At 34.5% G+C, this 19,516-nt stretch overlaps 1 protein-coding gene across 4 annotated transcripts in view; it reads right to left on the bottom strand.

Annotated features, from left to right (window-relative positions):
- The window catches only part of LOC118268290 (uncharacterized), an 83,353-nt gene that overhangs the window by 50,603 nt on the left and 13,234 nt on the right, over window positions 1–19,516 (bottom strand). The window lies entirely within an intron of this gene.

Here is a 19,516-nt window from a genome sequence, read left to right as displayed (position 1 = left end):
TTTTTCTTTTCTTATATGCTGTAATACCTAGGTACATACTGTAACTTATATTAAAATTGATTTGATTAAATAAAACTTTTTGAACCAATCTCTGTACATTCAGTTATGTGCCTGTTAATCTTCATTCAAGAGGCTGCGTGGTTATTATGTTTTTATGTGTTTGTAAGCATAACCTTTTCAAATTCCAAAGAAAAATCCTTGGTATAGTTCCTAGTAGTGTGAATCTCTATATCTCGCGGTTAGCTCAACTGATTTTGATACGATTTTCAGCATAGTATTATTTAAACTTTGGAGAAGGTTTTAGCGATACTACCTGAATAAAAAAAAAATTGAGGTCGTAAAGAAAATGGAAGGCGGTTCCCTTTTTTTAAAAAAAAGTTTCATAAACAAAATTTGTTAAAATATTTTAAAAGTTATTTATTAACTGAATACCCGGTATCTAGTGTACACTTCTAGTCAAGTACTTTAATATTTCATTTTTTAATGGTTATTGCATTAACTTTAGTTTAAAGTGGTCTTCTATGCACCAGTAAAGTGTTTGCTTTTCTGCATTATCGTACGTTGGGAGAACCACTTAAGTGCTGATTGCAAACATAGAGGCCAGTATAGTAGTAGCCTTTAGTAAACCTATTAAACATAGATAGTTATGAAGTGGCAACAATGATAATATATTTTTAAAACCAGTAGCAAGAATTTAAATACCAAATTAATTTAAAAAGTAGATTCCGTAAAATTACAAAATGGCTTCCAAAAATCACTTTTAGTTTCTGTCTGCCTGTGCTTTTTTTTAAGTGCTTAAATGCCGCATATCGTCCAATAGCTTTTTCCGACTTGGGTGAAGCGAAAAGGAGTGTCAGATCTTACTGACAAAAATCCACCCCGTTCCTACTCCTGCTTTTCGAGCTGGAGCCCCGGTAACCCGCTAGGTAGTCCGCAGCAATGGGTCGGTATTTAACATTAGCCTTCATATTATTAATTCTCTTCATCATCATCGACATCATCAGCTCAGTTATAGCACTGGCCTCTCAATAAAGGAGAAGTTTCATTCGATAAAATAAAAACAGTAAATTAATCACACATAAACGTTCCCAAGACTGCAATATCAACAAAACAATAGACACTTAAATCATAGTACGTAATATTAAAAACGTGAACATATTGCCACACTTACACCAAGTGGTGCCTGGATATTTACGAGTAATTCTTTTGGGAATTACGAGTGTAAGCTGAAAAAGTACCGCGGAAATAATTACATATTTACGAAGCTGGAATGCGTATGTGTAAGGACGGAGAGGAAATCGAGGAAAGAAATTGTAATAGATGTTAAAAGCTGATATCTTCTTTTCTCGTTTAAGGTTTAAGATTTCTTTGCGACGAAATGTCTTCGTAATAGGAAAGAAGGAAATAGATAAAAGGTAACCTACAAACATACATTAAATTTTTCAGGGCTTTTTTCCCTCTTAATCCTTTCAAAACTTATTAATGCTATTTTTGCGCGTCTTTACCAGCTCTGCGCGCCCCCTAATGGTCGTAGCGTGATGTTATATAGTCTTACCTTCCATGATAAATGGACCACAGATGGAGCCCAGTACGGCTGATGCCCGATCCGGTGTTGCGAACTACATAGCGGGTTTCTCGGGGCTCTAGCTCGAAAAACAGAAGTAGGAATAGGGTGTGTTTTATTTTAAGTAATGGATAAAAATAATAAAATAAATATTATATTAAGGCAGTAAAAACTTTTAAATCAAATCAACTTCTATAGTAGTTGCTTGTATTAGATATAGAAAAGTAAAACTAAGAATTCAACATCTTGTTCTACGAATGGTGCACTACAGAATGATGGAAGGCATTGCCCTTCAGCTGTCTACGATGTCTAACAAAGAATTTCATTGATAAAATAGGCAGATGAATGAATGGTAGGACATGTTCCTCGTCGTATGTCGTAGGTATTCATTCTTGGAATAATCTAAGTTTGAATGTACAAAAATGTAACTTTTGAGCGAAGTTCGGAACTTTTGCATTTTTAATAAAAACAAATGTCACAAACCTCCCAAGAGGTTTCGTCCTCGAGTTTAATGCTAAAAACTTTAACAGTACCACGTGTGCAGAATTGGAAGTCACAACGGTTTAAAGTTTGGAATTTAATGTATAAATAACTTAGATATTGAGAGGTTGGACAAGATAAAATGCGAATGTACCTACTATACACATGGATGATTACTTTTTCTTGTAAAATATCTTACTTAATTATTCTTTTTATAAACCTAGGAACTTTAGGAACCTAGAAATGGTCCTATTACTAATTTGAAATGACCAGCTTGTTCCCATGAGTTAATTGAAAAATACTCTACTAGTTTATAGGCACAACGGTACTCTTAGCACTATTTCTTACCTCAACCAAAATTCCAATCGATTCTTCTAGAATTTTAAGTAAAATACATATCATAAAAATTAGGCTTCACAAAAATATGAAAGCGATAAATTTAATCAATTCAAAACCAAAATAGAATGCCTTGAAGCAATAGTAAAGGTACTAGTCATTCAGGAAATTGCCGACCGCACACGCAATAACTAAGCGTAGCAATCAATGCTCCCTGGGAGAACAAATTCAGTGGTTTTATGAACATGTTTCGGTCGTGTTCTCTCACAACTTCACCTTCTCTTGGCTGGTAGCGTATTTGGTGTCCTTGAAATATAAATTGTACTAACTTCTGTTTCTGCTAGCGGTTTTCCTTTCTGTGTTAGGACAATAATAGCCCTTCTTTTTTCCAACGTCATGCCTTGTCCGACAGTCGCACTTGCGACAGTGAGGCATCCTATGTACCTATTATTCTAGATTATAATTTGTCCGAAGTAAAAGATATAATTTATTTGTTGTATTCCATTTATAAAGGTTTTTTTATAAGTGGTAAATTAAATTATTTTACGAAATAAATGAAACTGATTATGATGTTATTGTGTGAATGTGAATTTGATTACACTATTTAACTTAGTATAGTATTTTTTTCTTAAGGGAGAAAATCATCCAATGTCTTCTCTCACCTTGGGCGAGGCCATAGCGAGTGTCAGTATCTTACTGACTAAAAACCACCCCGTTTCTACTCCTGATTTTCGACCCGGAACCCCGATAACCCGCTAGGCAGTCCACAGCTTCGGCTCTTGTTATAGCTAAAATATTAATAACTTGGTCGACAACTGGTGGGTAATCGCGTCGATAACTCAAATCCGGGGTGAGATAACGTAATATCCGCCCTATCTACCCAACACTACCGGCTTCAGCACGGCTCAAAATAACAGTGGCATGATATTAAGAGTTTAGATTTTGTTTTTGGATAAATAATTATCTTAAGTTTGTCAAAACATACTGTATGATAACATAAAATATATGTATATACGTGCATACATACACATACATAACCTCACGCCTGTTTCCTATAGGGGTAGGCAGAGACTATGGAAGGTTACAGTCTATAGAAATTGTACGATGTATGGCAAAAATGTAATACATAATGATACAAAGTTGATAAAAAATGGAATACAAGAACATTATTATTCGTAAAAATACAAAATATACTTTTTCATAAAAATACAAAAACAAACGCAAAACATTTCCTCAATTTGAATTTTATTCATAGACTTCAGAATAAACTGGAATTCAATACGAATAAAAATATGAATCCGTATGTCAGTTTGTTATTACGCTCCGAGAATTGTTGAGAGTCTGACACTTATGAAACGGGAACTTTAATTTATACACTTAGCGGCACGGAATGTGGCCCAAACATAAACAGACCGATAACAGGCGATTTTGTTATCGCGTATGAAAATTTCAAGTGGCAGTTTGTCAGGACATTAATGCTACTGTTAATTTAAGATGGTAAGCACAACAAAGTTCATTTGTTTATTTATTGTGACGCTTAACGTTAGTTTGCTATTGGAACGCAAAAGAACACGGGTGAGTTAAACTTCGATAATCAAATGATCGTGCTTTCAATCTTTATTGTTTAATTTTTTTCTTAATCTGCAATAATTAATGATGCCAAAACTGAAAAATAATGACCCTAAGTTCAGCTCAAGTTGCTCAAGCTGTCTTGCTTCGGAGCCAGAGGCGAACGCAGCGAGAGATTGCTGAAACTTTAAATGTACCGCGTACAACACTAAGATTCCCCTTGAAAAGGGACGACCAGACCGGCCTATACATAAGGAGACCAGAAAGCGGTGGTTTTAGGTGTACATCAGCACGATATGACCGATTTATGGTTTTGGAAATTTGAAAAATCGGTTCCTTACCGCGGTTGAAATTCGGCAGCGACTACAAACGGTAAGAGGGGTCAACGTAAGTGAGCGGACAATAAGAAGGAGAATAGAGGAACAGAATCTGAGTGCTCGTAGACCAGCTCGAGGTCCAGAACTGCTCCGGCACCATCGTGTAGCTCGACTTCGATTTGCTCGCGAACACGCTAATTGGACTCACGAGCAGTGGAGCAAAGTTCTGTGGACAGATGAATGGAGAGTGGTCTTAAGAGCTCCAACTGGCCGCGAACGTGTGTGGAGAAGGCATTGGGAGAGGTTTCTGCCAATAACGACCACACAAACCGTTTGTTTCCATGGTGGATCAGTTTTGGTTTGGGCAGGGATCTGTTCAGACGCACGCACAGAGTTGGTAGTCGTAGCTGGTCGTCTAACAGCAGTGCGATACATTAGAGAGATCCTTCAAGAACACATTTTACCATTCGTGGCATTCCTCAGTAGCGAAGATTTCATTTTAATGCAAGACAATGCCTGAACTCATACAGGGATGATTACCTATCCGAGGTGAGAATCACGAAATTGGATTGGCCAGCCCGAAACCCAGACCTGAAACCCATAGAACATGTCTGAGACATGCTTAAAAGACGCATCCAATCCAGTCCCAACCCTCCAGAGACTATCGGTCAACTGAAAACAGCTCTGATGGCCGTCTGGGATGAATAACCCCAAATGGACATTAAAAACATAATCCACAGCATGCCTGATCACCTGCAGGCGGTCATCAGACCCAGGGGTAGAAATACCCGCTATTAATTTTAAGTACCATAGCTTTAATTTGTAAATTTAATTTGAAAATCATTTTTTTAAAACTTCAAGTTTCGTGCCTTTTCTGGTTTTGTACAATTTTATTAAAATTACCTCACTTTTTTGTTAATTAATCGTTAGCATATAAGATCTGAATAAACATTTAAGTTTTCCAACAGCAAAAAATCCCTATATCGCTTTTCATTTTGATAATAAACAACATAACGTACTTGGGCCACTTTCCGTGCCACTGAGTGTATTTTCATTTCAGAAAAATATTTTTATAAAAATGTTTTCAGGAGTTTTCCACTCTTCATAATACTTTTCATATATCAAAATAATTGGATCTCACAGGACCTATATACATACTAACATACTAATGAATGTTTACATAATTATTAACGGCTGAAAACCTTTGAAAACATACATTTATTTACATAATTCTATGTAAATATTTTAATTGGAACATATTTTTGCGAATTTTGTTTGGTGATAATTAAATTCGTTTGGTTTTGTACTCTATGTAAGCTCAGTATTTAAGACTAAAGTAAGAACGGTTTTCCGTTATTATTATTATTAATTTGAGTATAGGGTGGTTTTTAGTCAGTAAGAGTCTGACACTCCCTCTTACCTCACCCAAGGCGGCAGAAATTATTAAAATTTGATGACTTTACCCACTCTAAAAATGTATTTTATGTAGAATTCAACTCCACAGACACAAGATAATTCCATCTAAAACTAAAGTACTAATGTTTCACAATTAAACCAAGCCAATTAAAACCTCCAACGCCCTCCAAAAATAGCGTCATAAACTTAAAAAGCAGGTTAAGTTAGAACTTTACGGTAACAACACTACAGCCATTAATTTTAGCATTCATTAGTGACGAACATACCTAAGTTCGTGGGTGGGTGGTACCACTCTCCCCTTGGTACAGCGTTGTGACATAAAATACATGCTAATATTAATAATAGTTTCGAGTTTCTACGAGCTACGACAAAAGTTTGACACTGTCTCTGCTTTGAATGCGTTTTTATTTTTTTTGTTTTGTTATGCAAATGCATTATTTAGGAGCTTAAAAATGGAAGGTTTTATTTGACAGTCATGGAATATTTTTCACAAAAATAAAAATGTAAAGCCAATTTTTCTATCTGAAAATACTTAATAATATTTTACCTGACCTTGAAATTAAACATGACACTCTTTGCTCAACACAAAATTAGTTTGATAGTGGTATATATTGTTTCATATAAATAATCAAGAAGAATTTATTCGTATACAAAAAAAAGTCGAAAACATAGTATATAACTTAAAAAACAAGATATCAATAAAATGATTTTACTTAAGAACCATTCGTAAAAAGAGCCGACCCCAACTAGACCTTCCACAAATATAGTAGTCTGCCTAGATTCCAAATCAAGATGCGATGCGGTTGAATACATCAGAGCCTGAGGTCAACGAACTCAGCTCCCGTTCCATCAGACAAAACGAGAACTACCCACTTCATGTACGATTCAAATAGGGACAGGAAACATGCAAGACAAAGTGGAAGTCATAAGGTCCTTTTTACGATAGCAAGTTGAGGAAAGTATCAAGATTTATGAACCACATTTAGCAGAATCTGCAACCGGAAAATTGAGCCTTCAGGCTTCTTACTCGGAATAATTACCGTGATTAAAACTAGTGGGTGAAATAAATTAGCTTGGTGCAGTTTTAAACAGTTCTGTTGGATGGGACTTTGGACATTTTGTTACATTATCTTATGTAACCAAATGCTAATTCTTCTGCAAAGACTAGAGTTAACTTAAGAAAATGCAGCTCTAAATTAAACTTAATGTTTGTTGAGGTTATCCCTTCAGTCAGAGAGACAATGGTTAGATTATTTGTATAGTGGTAAATACCTATAGTGGGATTTATACTAGCTTCTGCCAGCGACTTCGCCCGCGGTCCTGTGGGATAAAAAGTATCCTATGTGTTATTCCAAACCATAATCTACCCCTGTTCCAAATTTCATCCCAATTTTGACGTGTTTGACTAACAAAGATACACACAAATACAAACTCTAAGATTATATTTTTCGATTTATGATTTATCACAAAGGAGACAAAAATAAATGAATACTCTGCATCGCCTTTGCAACAAACTATCAAACACTATCAATAATTCAACACAAAAACCAAATACCACAGCACTAGTTCAATAACAAAGTTCTTCAAACTTTAATGAATTTTGATTAAGAACTTTAATCCATAAGATCTGCGTTGTTGAACTCACTAATGATTTGCTCCAACATTAAGTAACTCCTCGGCTTAGCTGTTGATAAGCAAACTTGTGCACTTCATTTTAAATGAAGTTTAATCGAATTTTGTAGTTATAGTGAAGTGATGACTGCTAAGTAGAAGATTCTATAATGTAGTTTTCAGTTGTGACACGTATATAGTTTGGAGTTTATACTATGCGTTTGACGTTCATTTATTATTCATATATCAATCTAATATCATAATTTCGTCGACTGTATTAATATGAACCTTCAAGCTTTTCAGACATATCACCAGAAACGAAGACTCCATATAGCGGCTGGTGATACAAGAAAAGTCAAGCGCAAAAGAATTCGTTGGCGTTCTCCAACGCGGTGAACAGTATCCTTGGTTGATTTATTCGAGCTGGCCAATGAGAGCACCGAATGCGCTCTCTTTTCGATTACTTTAAATGTAAAGCAAACTCTAACTAAGGGAATAGACCTTATAAAGGCTGTGTACAACCTATGACTAAGAAGAAGACTATCATAACTAGCGTCATATATAGATCCATAGAAAAAAGAAATACTATCTTTGGTATATAGCACAGCAATCTATTCGAATCTGTCAATAGATTTTATACTTTATTACAAAAGCTGAGAGTTCAAAGTGTAATATAAAAGGTATTTGGTAGATTGAACATGTTGACGTCTGTCTGAATCACAGACCTATCAGACGTTTTTATGTTATAGCGATATCTGCGACGCTTGTTTATTTTTCAAAAAGCAGTACGTCGTTTCTTGCAATATTTTTAAAGCAATAACTGCCGAAAGAAAACTGCTGAAGGCAATTACTCCGCTAAGCGTCGGTCATCACTTACCAGTGGCGGTTGACGTGTTAAGCCATAATTATGTAATTTATTCTTAGATAAAATAAGAAAATCTTCTCCTAATTTCCCGTCAGAACAACACAGCGCCCAGTAGCGCTGATGCCTGATCCGGAACTGCAGAATATCTAACGGGTTTACCGAGGCTCCCGCTTGAAAAGCAGGAGTAGGAACGGGGTGGTTTTTAGTCAGTAAGAGTCTGACACTCCCTCTCGCCATGCCCAAGACGAGAGAAGTGATTGGATGATTTTCCCCCTTAAAAAAAAAGCAAAGCTTTAAACAAAATCAACTCCTACCAAGAAAGTCAGTGAACAAATGCAATTATGACTTTTAAGATACCTACCTCCCTAACATCAATTTCTTAAGAAACTTCGCCCATTACATCATAACACATTTTTCCGAGTCAGTTGGGGTATTCTTCGTAATAACCTTACTTACAGCTTCTTGACTAACTTTTGGCCTAGAACTTGGGCCAAAGTTATCAACACGAACAGGTTTTTCTTACTTTTTCTTCACCATACCGTGTACGACTCACGTATCTATGTTTTCTAAAGAAACTCGAGTATTTATTTTCTTTGATTTCGATCTAAATGAGAAACTTGGCACGTGTGTTCGATTCGGATGTAACGGGCTATGTCTGGTATCGATTGAGCTGTACACGGTTGAAATACGACTTTATTTTATCTCAAGATTTAACCAAAATTGGGAGCTGAGAGAGATTGGCTCGTCGGATCAATGTTTTGTGCTTAGGATATGCGGTTGTTTAACACGGAATCATATGTTTAAAGTCGAGTTTACGAAACAAAACTGTTTTATATTCTGAGTTACTTTTAATGTTTTTTTTTCTTTATAGTGAGGTAGTGAAACTACCTTTATTTTCCTTTTTTTATTGTTTTATAATTTTGAACTGAATTATTTCGAGATTACTAGTTTATTAAGATAAAAGTAATAAAAAAAACAAGGAAAAAATAAATAAACCCACTTTTTCTATTTAGCATGAAAAACGATAACGATATTACCTAAAAATAAGAATTCAAACGAAAAACAATCACATCATCCGAGTAAGCTACTTGAAATTCAACCTTCATCCGCGTTCCCATAAAAAATAAGAAATCAGTCCATTATATTTTCATACAGCATCCTTCGGACGAACTAGTAAAAAATTAGTACCTACGTGCATATAGACCTAAAAAAGGCTTCAAATAGTATTTATGTATGTAGCTTTACAACTCAAAAAAGCCGTGAAATGAATTCAGTATGCGAAAACAAACCGATGCTTGGTTTAAAAAACTTCGCAGTTTTTTTTTTCTTTTTTCTTTTAGTCCTGGGAGAGGGGATCAGTTTTAAAACGTGACTGGAGTCCGCATGAACGGCTCACAATAGATACATTTCCTCGGAATGACGTCACGAAACGTTTCTTATTGTACTTCTGAGGCTTTCTTTATAATGACTGCATTGGGAGTTTGTGGCAGTCATATTGAAAATACGAATGAGAAAAGCGTTTGTTTTTTGTGTAGGGATTTGAGTTATTTCATGTTCTCGTACAAATAAGTACGTGTTTACTCATAAATAACAAATCTTATGGTTGTTTCTTTTACGAGCCAATTGTTGTGTATTGTCCGAAAACTTCTTATGTTATTACTTTGTTATCAGAAACTTTTCCAATAACAATACTTTGTTTATTTGATTTGGGGAACAATCAATTAATGAATATAGCGATTGTTATCACATCAAATTATTTTCTATTTACCTGTTCAACACCGTATCTCGAAATAGTAACTATGAAGTTTCTTGGTTTCGTTCTTCTCCATTCGAAGCTACACTTTGGAACGAGCACCTAGCTTCACTGACGGATAATTCAATTTGACGTTTATAAAGTGCCTAGTTAAGGGTTAATTGAAATAAATGCTTTGAATTGGATTTTAACTTTGTATTACTATTTAATTAACATTAGCATCAATTTTACAAATGCAACAAAGACTTTTATCAAGCATCATTCATTGTCATATTTATAATTTTTACTAACTTTAGTTGTCTATTTAAAATATCGATACCAGTCTATGATATACACCTAGATCTTAGTTACTTCATAACAAAGGATTAAAAATATAATCTAAATATCAAACGAAGTCTAAAACTGTTCCTATCTTACACTCTTAGCCGGAGTTCCTCAGGGCATAAAAACACGCTCACAAATAGATGATCCTAACAGTACAATGGTACTACGCGATGGCGTGATCCTGTCAATACTTGAACACAATTCATCTTTAGGTTAAAATCCCGTTAATAAAAGATTTTAAAAATACTCAAACAAATTTCAAATCGCCTTATAAAGTACAGGAGTTCCTCAGGGCACAAACACGATTACAAGGAGATCATTCAAACGTTACAATGGTACTCTTATGCGAAGGCCTGATGCTATCAATACTTAAACAATATTCATTTTTACATCAAAAACCTGTTAATAAAGGATTTTAAAAATTATTCAAAAACGCAAACGGGTCTCAAATGGTCTGCCTTTTAAAGTATAGGAGTCTTTCAGGGCACAGAAACGTTTACAAAGACTTTACAAACGTTACAATGGTACTTTGAATCGATGGCCCGATACTGTCAATACTGGAACACAATTCATTTTTACATTAAAAACCTGTTAATAAAGGATTTAAAAAATATTTAAACAAGTCTCAAATGGCCTACCTTTTAAAGTACAGGAGTCCCTCAGGGCACAGCAACGTTTACAAAGACTTTACAAACGTTACAATGGTACTTCGATGCGATGGCCCGATACTGTCAATACTTGAACACCATTCATCTTTCCGCTCAAGATACAATACTTTGACGTGACAATACTTATCTCTCTTGAGATCAACTTGAATAGAGCAAAGTGAGTAGATATAAAGTTAATAAATGTTGAACAAAGAATTCCTTTTAAAGAACATGTAGTAAACTCTGGAAAATCTGTTAAAGCTGTGTTTTAACTCTCATATACATAATGTTGTTGTACATAATATTAAGTGAGATAGATATATACATACATATATAGCGTGTAAATAAAATGAATATTTCTTAAGTCACGTGCAACGTATAAAGGTAAACTACGTTTATTAGTTTGCGTTTATAAAAGGCTTCTGATAAGTCTGCACAAAATATAATATTTGCTCATTTTACTTACTTTATTGTACACATAATGTTATATTTATTCATTTTATGGTACATATTGCGCCATTAAAAAAACATATAAACTTCTACATATTAATAGAACCTTGAAAAGTAGGTACGGGGTGATTTTTAATCAGTAAGAGTCTGACACTGAAAGGATGTTTTCCACCCTTAAAAAAAGTCCTACATTTAAAACTATCACGCTTTTTTAAAATACAGAGATTGAACTCGAATTCTGATCTAAATTGTACTTTGTTCAACATTACCACTAAGTACTGAAAAAACAAACACCAATTTCTTTTCTTAGAATAGGTTTACTTACAATTTTAAACGTGCCGATTCCAAGGTCATTGACAAGGAAATATTATCACTATTAACGCAGCCATTCCATCAACTCCAAAAGCAAACTTGTCTTAAAGAAAATATTATTTTACGACAAGGACAAAGGTTTTCGTATTAGGTTTCGAAATGAGATAGCAAATATTTGAAAGAGAAGGTTCCATTTCCACGAAGCGAGCATTTAGTTACTCAAATAAAAATGGTGCATCAACTACTCAACGTTTCATGTCTTAAGGATCCAACTAATGGTGTTTATCGACAAGCCAGGAATATTACTGCAATAGTGCAGAGTAATATAGCAATTTAATCTTTAAAATTAATTTCAAGTGTAGCAATGAGATTTTCTACGAATTTATACCGCAATGCAGTGGACTTAAAATTTAATTTAGAGAATGTAGTTTATTATATGGACTGCAAGCAATATTGTTTTGTGAACATAATTTGCTTTAAAGCTATTTTCACTGATTAGTAAAGTGCAGTTTGCTCCAAATTGTATTTTGGGTTAGAATGCTATTACCAAATTATGAGAAAAGACGGAGAGATGGGGACTACCAAGCAGGATGTACAACAAAACGAAGAAGAAGAGGTTAAGCAATTGAGAGTCGGATGAATTTATGATTTTTTATGCAGTATTAAGGAGTAAGACCATTTGTATATACTAGACGCTTTCACAAAAGCTTAGGCAAACACTTGAGCTCGACGAATACCTAGATCACAGTCGGAGTAGACTTACATGAGGCATATTGAGCGCGCGGATATGTGCGAGGAATGGAGGAGGATGTTCTGGCCATGGTACAACTTACGAGCACAGATAGGAATCGGTGCCTACAAGCGCCTTTGTAGTGGTTTGTAGCATATAATCGAATCAGCTTAATGTAATATAAAAAAAAATCTAGAGCGATGTTTAAAACAGTTGCTCATTGTACCTACAAAAGGTTAATTAATAATTCTGAGCATCTGTAACAATCAAATATGCAAATTCACTATCGAATAAATTAGGCTCAAAAATGGAAAATCATTTAATTTTACTCACAATATTGACCAGTTCATTGATTTGCGATAAATTTCTGATACACAATAATAATTATGAATTGCAAATTAATTAATTTTATTGTTATTTATTCGATGAGCTGCCGAATCCAGGATTAATAATAACACACCTGTGGTTTTTATTAACTTATTGAGAGAATCGTTACACAATAACTATTGAGTAAAAATTAAAATATTTTATATCCGACACTACGTTACAATTTACTGATTGTGAAAAAGCAGACCTGAGCTATGTACCTTATAACTGGGGGTAAAGAGAGGCAATGGAACGCCAATAGCTACGATTCTTACTTGTTAACAGTCACCAGTCTTTTAATGCATGCTCGTCGGTTAACGGTGCCTTTAATTTGTACGCTGTTACCATTCTGTAATGACAGCAAACCTATTACCAAAGACTGACTAAATACCTACAATTTAATATTACAAGATAACTTAACACTATTTTTTCTACATCTCGAACTGAATTCCAAACTTCGCAGACAACATTTGAGAATATAAAAATTCATTCATTCAAGACATTCATTCAAAACAGGAAAATGTTAGATATACGTCAAAGACCCCAAAAAGGCACCTCAGATGTCACCTCATTCATTGTCAAACATTCAGAATATTCAGATCAAAAATACCTTCAGTAGGGACGTCACGACACTTGATAAGGGTCCATGTTTTTAAAAGAGTTGTCATTCACCGTGAGTGCGACCTTTACGTTGACAGAGCTCCCTAAGAAACCATTTCACTAGCAAACATTTGCTTACCAACTCCGATACAGCTTAAAATAAAATGGACGACCGTATTCGGTTACTTTGAAGTTAAAATGTTCGTGGCAAAGAGGGCAATTAACACACGTACGAAAAAGAAATAATTTGAAGAAAATTCTCGGTTATAATGGGTATAACCCTTTTTGAAGCGTAAGCAATTATGTGCTTAGAAAGTATAAATGTGAAGCTGTTCAATTTGGCCAAATTGATTCTTGTTAACAAGACACTAATTTGGGAACATTAAAATGTCAATGGCACATTGTATTGGATACCAGTATTTTTCTAAAGGTTTTAGAATAATTCTAACTCGAAAATCTAATTTGAAACTTGTACTCTTTCAAAGAAATAAATTTTCACACGTCAGAAGAAATACCAGTCACTTCTAAGAATCCTTTTCTACCAGAGATGTGCTATGTGATGCAGCTGTGAAAATATGTGACCGTTTCCACTGATACTAAGCTATATAGTGGTGTGAGTAAGATGTGCTATGATGATGTGGCGCCGCACGAGAAAGATGCGCAACTCAATTATGCGATGTATCGATAGTAGAGAAACCATCCATAGCACGCATCTAAGGCTCAAATCTATAGCATGCATCCATAGCACAAATCCATAACACGTAATCACAGCACGCATCTTTTCATGTAAAAAAAAATCATATTTTAATTGAACACTTCCATCAGTGCTAAGTTATGTGTACCAATGAATATGATTGTTGGAAGCCAAATGCATCAACAGCAACGTAGCATAGCAAATCTTTGGCAGAAAACCCCCTAAATACTGGTAAAATGGGTAAAGCCATTTCTGTGATATAAACAACAGCGTGGTACCTACTTGGAAGGAAACAGCTATGGTAATAAAATATTTGCTTGAAATTAATGAGAAACGTGATCTGAAATTAACGCAACCGCCATCATTATCCCTTCCACTAAAGAATTCTCATCATCTCCATAGAGATTTGGCCTTCCCAAATTTTCCGCCATTTAATATTTCCTAAACGCTTTATATATTTTTAACGTCTTAAAATTAATATTAAAGCTTAACATTATACTTGGTAAAATGGTTATTGCGGTTAACGATAGGAGGTTCCAGTTTAATTTGCAAATCTTTATCCTCTTGCAGCATTTGTATCTCAATGCTTATCCTGTGACCAAGGAACAGAACAGCCCTTTTTTAAGGTAGGAAAATGACTGCTCCCGCCTAGTGTGAGGTGAGACGGAGCGTCAGACTGTTACTGATTATAAACCACCCCGTTCCTTCTTCTGCTTTGGACTAGAACCCCGGTAACCTGTTACGTTGTCCGTAGCTCCGGAACAAACAGACGTCGACCAGGGTTTACAGATATTATAATTGAATTAAAATCATGTGCACGATTTCACTATGAAACCCACGCATGACTTAATCTCTGTCACTACAAACCAACTTACGACTTTGAATTCTACAATTGATAGTCGAAATTACCCTCCGTAAAGTGTTCGAAAATAAACCTTATTCATTCTGTCTAACTTACACCACGAACTCGTCCGACCGTAGGAAATCACACAAGTTGAGCTTCCGAAAATTCTATTGCCGATTCTAGCTGGTATTTGGTAATCCGTTTTCGAGGCACAACTTTGTTTCGACACTTTTCTGTCACGGATAAATGTTGATTCTAAACTGGAACTGCTGTTAGAACATTGATTAAAACTCCATTGCTATCGTTTTCGCTTTGTAGCTTTATGTAGCTACATTTTAAGCTACAAGTGTCCAGTTTATCATGGTCTGGCTTTGAACGATCTCTCCGCACATTCAACGGTCAGCTTATATTGGTTTTGCATAGCTTGATGTGTGTACTATTATTTTAATGTGTCTCCTAGAGGATATAAAGTTCGAAGACCGTCTTGGCTGTCATTCATATACATTATTATGAGTGTCGTTTCCCAGTGGAAGGACCAGTGTCCTGGTGGTCATAAATCGTACATGTATTTTAAACCTGCCTGTATAAAACACCATTGTGTTAGCTATCTCAAAAATAGCACTGATTGTATCATTGTAACCTTTAATAGCTTGCCTTAGATAGCTCAGTATAAAGAGATTCATTGGCAATAATTCAATTGATAAAACTTGAAAGGAGCAATCATTATTTCTTTGAAAATACAATGCAGTGCATTTTATTAAAAAGTTCAAAAGCCAAGCTCATTTTGATATAAGTAGGTTTTAATGAGTTTTTAAAGGTGACCCTTTCTTTACCTTTGGAACAATGAACGTGCAATTTGCTATTATGTACCTCTAGTTAAAAGCTATTGTGACATTCTAGTTAAGTAAAACTTTGCTACTTAATTCTTTGAAATTTCTTTGGGATTTATTGTGAATTGTACTTGCATTGTTCATCAGTTTCATTAAATAGAAATATTTATTAAGCTTTTGAAAAAAATACATAACTACATTATTAAAACCAGACCATATCCAAAATTGAATCCAGTCCGTTCGACATAGAATTTTCTGGTAAAGAAAATATCTGCAAAATCTCACTATACTTTTTGGAAAATTCCTTCAGTACAAAACGGCCAAAACCTTTATAAAATGCCTTAAAACATAATACCTTACACCGTTATAACACAAGAACAACAGATATTGCTATAAAATATCGAAGAAAAAACAGCACAATGCGTATGCCGTATTGCGACACCAGAAACAGGCATATTTTTGGTAAAAGAAAAAGGTTCTATACCTACAGATTTCCTCGTCTGTATACCTACTAACTTATGATATATTGCCCGCGACTTCGTCCGCGTGGTTGGTGGTCAAAATTAAAACGCCTTCTACCCTTTTTATTCGCTATAAGCCTATGTTCTTTCGTTCCCCATTAAGTGTCTAAATACAAAGTTTCACTGTTACAACTTTAAAAATGACGAATTTTCACATTCATCCCCTATTTTTACCAACTCTCCCCTATGTTACAGCTTTAAAAATGGCGAATTTCCATATGACCATTCATCCCCTATTTTTACCCACTCTCCCCTATGTTACAGCTTTAAAAATGGCTAATTTCCATATGACTATTCATCCCCTATTTACCCACTCTCCTATTTTTTTGCAATAAAAAGTAGTCTATGTTGTTTATTCTATCTCTGTACCAAATTTCATCAAAATGTGCTGGTTTACTGGTTTAGGCGTAACGGCGTAAGCGTAACAGACAGACAGACAGAGTTACTTTCGTATTTATAATATTAAATATGAGCCGCGCGGGTACCTTACTCATAGATCTAAACACCCCTCTCCCGCACGCGCACCCCTGGCCTGGCGACGTCCACTCGCAACGGGCCGTGCAGCAGAAATCCTAGTATTTTAATTTGACCACAACTAAAATTAAACGTCCAAATTTAATATTCAAAGACCAAATATTATCAACATAAACTGTACTTATTGATGAAATAATTTATTTTGATAAGGATTGTACATGATGTAAAATAAACATTTAAATGTAGTACAAAAAAAATCAAGATTTTTAAATAGAAATTTTGTTGTGCCTCACTCGAATAGATAGGTATAGTGTGTCGCGGACTTTTTTGTAGATATTTATAAGATCTATTAATTATAACATTTTATGGTTCTATCTTTTGTAGTTTAGGCAGCGTACGCATAAGTAACTTTTTGGTTGATTTTTTTCAGTTTGTGTCCGAAAAATCCAAATATCTCACGGAACCCTATTTTTTTCCAAAATAAAATATAGCCTATGTTACTCGTGGATAATGTAGCTTTCGAATGGTGAAAGAATTTTTAAAATCGGTCCAGTAGTTTTTGAGCCTATTCGTTACAACCAAACAAACAAACAAACATTACAAACAAACAAAGTTTTCCTCTTTATAATATTAGTGTAGATATATATATGCTACAAAAGTAACAAGTAATAGTATTATCATGTTAATAGTCACATTAACTTGTAAAATCATTTATTTTGAGATACGGAACAAACCTTTACAAATACTACAAGATTTTGCCCTACAAACCACTTATTACCCTCGAAAGAAAACAAACAGCCTTACCCCTAAACTCCAATAATGCCGCCATTTCACTGTCCCCCAAGGATTACTGACTCACTATTTACCTCGGCAATTAAGTTCAGTTCAGATTAAAAAATCCGAATTCCTCGTACTATGTTATCATTGTAATGTTTCGTTCAGTGAACACGATGATAACTCAACGAACGGGTTCTTGATTGAATACATGTAAAATTAATTATTAATGCTAAGTATTATGCTACTGTCAGAAGTAGCGCGACAATCGCCGCGTCGTCTGTTGCGGAATGCTGCTCATGATATGTGTATATCTTTGTTCTGTATATTTGTATGTCTGACTCAACATGTTGAACTTATGCCTATTTATAAGACCCTTAATATACACATGATTGACAAATAAATTATCTTTATCTTTTATATTTATCATGAATATGAACCTCTAGCATGGCTTGAAACTAGTCGAGTTCCTCGTCCAACAGTTACGTGAGTTAGCCGATAACATAATAATTAATTAGTATGTCTCACGAAAGTTATAATAAAATCATAAGTAAAATTGTTTCATTTTAATTTCCAAATACATAATTTAACTCAGATAGTCTAAGTATTACAATAACAGACTCGCTCTATTATCATAACTGGTGACATGTAGGTGTTATATTAAATATGTATGTACCCCTACAAATTATATTGTATACGTTTGACAATATTATATCCCAAAAAAAATCTCCCTGTTTACCCCAACGGTAATTTAGTTACCTACTGACAAAAATTTACCCAAGCATTAAATTAACATTAAAAAATCTGGCCAATTTACTACCGTGTGGTATTGTCGTACGTTTATACATGAACAATGGCCTGATTTCATGGCATCGTAGGCTGGCATGGTGCCAGGGTAAAACGCATAATGTTACGTTTTGCTGTGAATGTATGGGTGGGTTATGGGGGCGGCGACGCCACGGAGCCAACGTGATTTTGCAGAGGTTTAAAATTTTTATGTTCCAGTGTAAAACATTGTTTGGCATGCAATGTTTTATTGTATTGCGGGGTATTAAGGGGATTTGGTAATGTTCTGATTGAATTTTATGAAGTACAGTACTGATGTGAATAAAATTTCGAGGCTCGAAAGATCAAAGATTCATTACAGCTTTTAATGCAATATAATAATTATAGAATACAGAAATTATTTGTCTATATCAACATTATACCTTAAACGTACAGTTACAGCAGATACACGCAATTATAAATAGTTACTGATCTCATTATAATAATGGACAAGAGAGGGTGACATAAGTTAACACAAACTATTGAAGTAACTAGCACCTGCTATGAAAGATTATGAAAAAAATAACCTTGGTCCCAGGTTGTCATTACTTTCAATATTTGAACAAAAAAAAACACAATTTTAATTTTATAACCAGAATCCCACCTAATATGAATATCTGTATGTTTAAAAAAACTGCACGGCGATATCACCGCTAAAATGTTATTGTTTGGTGTCTCATTTTAACATTTATCTTTATTACAGTCGACATTAAACTTTATTGTGTGCTCATGGAGTTTATTTTAGCAATTCGAGAGCATTGCGAATGGGACGAAGGAAAAACTGAAGTTTTATGCGGAATTTACTTAGAAATATTTAGGCACATTTCTATATCAGAAAAATGACGCAATATTGCTACACAAAATTGCAATTTTCTCCAAGACTCAAAAAAAGTTTAAGGAAATAGAAAGTTCATTGACACGTTCTACATTAAGATTCTTTTATACACGTCCAAATGTGTGTATGTTAATCCAAAACACTTACTGAGATTTGTAACGGCAAATAAATGTGTACACGACGAAAAGTAAGTTTTAACAAAATTCTAGTTTTACTTTTCAAAACTATGCGAAACTTTCTCAACTAAGTATGAAATAGCCTTTGAAATTCTTTAAATAGAAATCCAACAAAATATCCAACATAGCTGAAAACCGTCACACATTTCGCCACAAAAAGCTTCATTTTCCACACACATAATGTACCTGGAGTATATTAAAAT

This window comes from Spodoptera frugiperda, chromosome 29 (assembly GCF_023101765.2).
Source record: "Spodoptera frugiperda isolate SF20-4 chromosome 29, AGI-APGP_CSIRO_Sfru_2.0, whole genome shotgun sequence".
NCBI lineage: Eukaryota > Metazoa > Arthropoda > Insecta > Lepidoptera > Noctuidae > Spodoptera > Spodoptera frugiperda.
This window is presented reverse-complemented; position numbering and strand designations above follow the sequence as displayed.